The sequence below is a fragment of the Oncorhynchus masou genome, unplaced genomic scaffold (genome assembly GCF_036934945.1).
Source record: "Oncorhynchus masou masou isolate Uvic2021 unplaced genomic scaffold, UVic_Omas_1.1 unplaced_scaffold_1498, whole genome shotgun sequence".
In the NCBI taxonomy this organism is placed as follows: domain Eukaryota; kingdom Metazoa; phylum Chordata; class Actinopteri; order Salmoniformes; family Salmonidae; genus Oncorhynchus; species Oncorhynchus masou.
Window position 1 is genome coordinate 139,492 of NW_027004989.1, and position 4,813 is coordinate 144,304.

Genomic DNA, 4,813 nt, shown 5'->3' on the forward strand with positions numbered 1-4,813 from the left:
TTATTAAATCAAATCAAATGTTATTTTTCATATGCTTCGTAAAAGAGACTAAGTAAGCATTTCACTGTTATTCCACACCTGTTGTTTACGAAGCGAGGAATACATTTGTTGTAAATGAGATCTGTATTTCATTTTCAATATGTCATTATTAAGGGGTATTGTGTGTGTGTGTGTGTGTGTGTGTGTATGTGCTGAGATGATACATGTAAATCAATTTTGAAGTCACGCTGTAAAGCAACAAAATGTGGAATAATTCAAAACCGGTACGAATATTTTGTGAAGACGAATGTTTGTAAGTGAAACCCGGCATTTGACTGACATCTGCTGGTCCAAACAGGAAGACGCTCAGAGCGGCGCTCATTGGCTGTTGCCATGACATCGCTTCGTTGGATATGCGGACGCTGAGGAGTGAAGCATTCTGGGATACGGACACAAATTTGCAGCGATGCTTTGGTGAAGATTTACTCAAGACTAAAACACTCTACAAAAATGAAGGTATTGTTGCCTAGAAACAACACGGGTATAGTTATATAATATCTGTATATACTTACTTAAACCGGGTATTTCAATTATCTACGCGTTTATATTTTGGTTGTGGTGTCCCCGAACTTAATGTTGCTAATGTTAGCTGGCTAGCTAGCTAACGTTACCAGTAAGACGACTTCTTGTACAACTAATAATTTGCGCAAGTCAAACCACCTGTACAAACTATCTCCCTTTATTGGGACAGAGGATATCAGTAGCAGACTAGAAGTGGGGAAAATGAGCGATAAGAGGGACGTACCTGTACGTTGGAGTCGCGATTCGTACCCAGGCTGAGGGTGGTTATATGTTCTGTAGACCAGGGTTTCACCAGCTCTATCCTGGAGCTTCCCCTCTGTGCACGTTTTGGGTTTGTACTACATAGCTGAGTCAAGCAACCAGCTCATTATCAAGCTTCCAGCTAATTATTTAGCAACCAGCTCATTATCAAGCATCCATCTCATTATCAAGCCTAGATTTTTTTTAAACAAACTACAAGGGCAAAAACCAAAACGTGCACCCAGGGTGGTTTGAGGGACTGGCCTTGGGAAACCCTGCTGTAGACTGCAGTGTTAAAGGGGAAGTCTGTAGAAACCCTGCTGTAGACTGCAGCGTTAAAGGGGAAGTCTGTAGAAACCCTGCTGTAGACTGCAGTGTTAAAGGGGAAGTCTGTAGAAACCCTGCTGTAGACTGCAGCGTTAAAGGGGAAGTCTGCAGAAACCCTGCTGTAGACTGCAGTGTTAAAGGGGAAGTCTGTAGAAACCCTGCTGTAGACTGCAGCGTTAAAGGGCCATCTGTGGAAACCCTGCTGTAGACTGCACTGTTAAAGGGGAATCTGTAGAAACCCTCTCTGTCTCTGTCTCTCTCCCTCTCTGTCTCTCTCTCTTCTTTCTGTCTCTCTCTTCTCTCTCTCTCTCTCTCTCTCTCTCTCTCTTCTGTCTCTCTTCTCTCTCTCTCTCTCTTCTGTCTCTCTTCTCTCTCTCTCTTCTGTCTCTCTCTCTTCTGTCTCTCTCTCTTCTGTCTCTCTCTCTTCTCTCTGTCTCTCTCTCTCCTCTCTTCTCTCTGTCTCTCTGTCTCTCTGTCTCTGTCTCTCTTCAATTCAATTCAAGGGGCTTTATTGGCATGGGTAACATGTGTTAACATTGCCAAAGCAAGTAAGGTAGATAATATATAAAGTGAAATAAACAATACAAATTAAAAAACTCTTCTCCCTCTCTCTTTCTCTCCCTCTCTCTCTCCCTGCAGCGTGTTTTCACCCTCACAGACAGAGCTTGGTTGGGGTCCTGTCTCCAGTACAAATGGCAGAAGACCCTGGGGAACTACATCGCTGTCGCAGGGTGAGTTGTTGCTCTGATGGTTACTGTTGTCAGGTCTTCAACATGTTACTATGGTGTGATGTATAACTCCTGGCCCAGGGCAGGTCTTCAACATGTTACTATGGTGTGGTGTATAACTCCTGGTCCAGGGCAGGTCTTCAACATGTTACTATGGTGTGGTGTATAACTCCTGGCCCAGGGCAGGTCTTCAACATGTTACTATGGTGTGGTGTATAACTCCTGGCCCAGGGCAGGTCTTCAACATGTTACTATGGTGTGGTGTATAACTCCTGGTCCAGGGCAGGTCTTCAACATGTTACTATGGTGTGGTGTATAACTCCTGGCCCAGGGCAGGTCTTCAACATGTTACTATGGTGTGGTGTATAACTCCTGGCCCAGGGCAGGTCTTCAACATGTTACTATGGTGTGGTGTATAACTCCTGGTCCAGGGCAGGTCTTCAACATGTTACTATGGTGTGGTGTATAACTCCTGGTCCAGGGCGTTTAGTGCAGGTCTTCAACATGTTACTATGGTGTGATGTAAAACTCCTGGCCCAGGGCAGGTCTTCAACATGTTACTATGGTGTGATGTAAAACTCCTGGTCCAGGGCAGGTCTTCAACATGTTACTATGGTGTGGTGTATAACTCCTGGTCCAGGGCAGGTCTTCAACATGTTACTATGGTGTGGTGTATAACTCCTGGTCCAGGGCAGGTCTTCAACATGTTACTATGGTGTGGTGTATAACTCCTGGTCCAGGGCAGGTCTTCAACATGTTACTATGGTGTGGTGTATAACTCCTGGTCCAGGGCAGGTCTTCAACATGTTACTATGGTGTGGTGTATAACTCCTGGTCCAGGGCAGGTCTTCAACATGTTACTATGGTGTGGTGTATAACTCCTGGTCCAGGGCAGGTCTTCAACATGTTACTATGGTGTGGTGTATAACTCCTGGTCCAGGGCAGGTCTTCAACATGTTACTATGGTGTGGTGTATAACTCCTGGTCCAGGGCAGGTCTTCAACATGTTACTATGGTGTGGTGTATAACTCCTGGTCCAGGGCAGGTCTTCAACATGTTACTATGGTGTGGTGTATAACTCCTGGTCCAGGGCAGGTCTTCAACATGTTACTATGGTGTGGTGTATAACTCCTGGTCCAGGGCAGGTCTTCAACATGTTACTATGGTGTGGTGTATAACTCCTGGTCCAGGGCAGGTCTTCAACATGTTACTATGGTGTGGTGTATAACTCCTGGTCCAGGGCAGGTCTTCAACATGTTACTATGGTGTGGTGTATAACTCCTGGTCCAGGGCGTTTAGTGCAGGTCTTCAACATGTTACTATGGTGTGGTGTATAACTCCTGGTCCAGGGCAGGTCTTCAACATGTTACTATGGTGTGGTGTATAACTCCTGGTCCAGGGCGTTTAGTGCAGGTCTTCAACATGTTACTATGGTGTGATGTATAACTCCTGGCCCACGGCAGGTCTTCAACATGTTACTATGGTGTGGTGTATAACTCCTGGTCCAGGGCAGGTCTTCAACATGTTATTATGGTGTGATTCTGCTCTATTCAGTTCTGTTTTATTCAGTTATGTTCTATTCAGTTATGTTCTATTCAGTTATGCTCTATTTTGTTCTGTTCTATTCAGTTCTGCTCTATTTTATTCTGCTCTATTCAGTTCTGTTCTATTCAGTTCTGTTCTATTCAGTTCTGCTCTATTTTATTCTGTTCTATTCAGTTCTGCTCTATTTTATTCTGTTCTATTCAGTTCTGCTCTATTTTATTCTGCTCTATTCAGTTCTGTTCTATTCAGTTCTGTTCTATTCAGTTCCACTGTATTTTATTCTGTTCTGGTCTATTCAGTTCTGTTTTATTCTGTTCTATTCAGTTCTGCTCTATTTTATTCTGTTCTATTCAGTTCCACTCTATTTTATTCTGTTCTGTTCTATTCAGTTCTGTTCTATTCAGTTCTGTTCTATTCAGTTCTGCTCTATTCAGTTCTGCTCTATTCAGTTCTGCTCTATTCAGTTCTGCTCTTTTTTATTCTAAACTATACTGTTATGTACTGTACTGTTATGTACTGTACTGGTATGTACTGTTATGTACTATACTGTTATGTGCTGTACTGTTATGTACTGTTATGTACTATACTGTACTGTACTGTTATGTACTATACTGTTATGTACTGTACTGTTATGTACTGTACTGTTATGTACTATACTGTTATGTACTGTTATGTACTGTACTGTTATGTACTGTTATATACTATACTGTTATGTGCTGTACTGTTATGTACTGTTATGTACTATACTGTTATGTACTGTACTGTTATGTACTGTTATGTACTATACTGTACTGTTATGTACTATAGTGTTATGTACTGCACTGTTATGTACTGTACTGTACTGTTATGTACTACTGTTATGTACTGTACTGTACTGTTATGTACTGTACTGTACTGTTATGTACTGTACTGTTATGTACTGTACTGTTATGTACTGTTATTTACTATACTGTTATGTACTGTACTGTTATATACTATACTGTACTGCTATGTACTATACTGTACTGCACTGTTATGTACTGTACTGTTATGTACTATAGTGTTATGTACTATACTGGTATGTACTGTACTGTACTGTTATGTACTGTACTGTACTGTACTGTAATGTACTGTACTGTACTGTTATGTACTGTACTGTTATGTACTGTTATGTACTATACTGTACTGTTATGTACTGTACTGTTATGTACTGTACTGTTATGTACTGTACTGTTATGTACTGTTATGTACTATACTGTACTGTTATGTACTATACTGTACTAGTTTAATTCTATACTATTTTACTGTGTTCTTTTCTAAAGATCTGACAGCTCAGTGAAGATATTTGACAGACATGGACAGAGGAAGAATGAACTAAATCTACCTGGGTGAGTTCAACATACAGAAACACAAATATCTGGCCTGCTGGGACG

General features: G+C 41.7%; 1 long non-coding RNA gene across 1 annotated transcript; it reads left to right on the forward strand.

Annotated features, from left to right (window-relative positions):
• The first annotated feature begins 409 nt into the window (after positions 1 to 409).
• Positions 410 to 4,781, forward strand: LOC135531038 (uncharacterized). The gene is made up of 3 exons (XR_010453941.1): positions 410 to 495; positions 1,768 to 1,859; positions 4,703 to 4,781. It is a non-coding gene; the product is annotated as an uncharacterized LOC135531038 (long non-coding RNA).
• Positions 4,782 to 4,813: the final 32 nt, after the last annotated feature.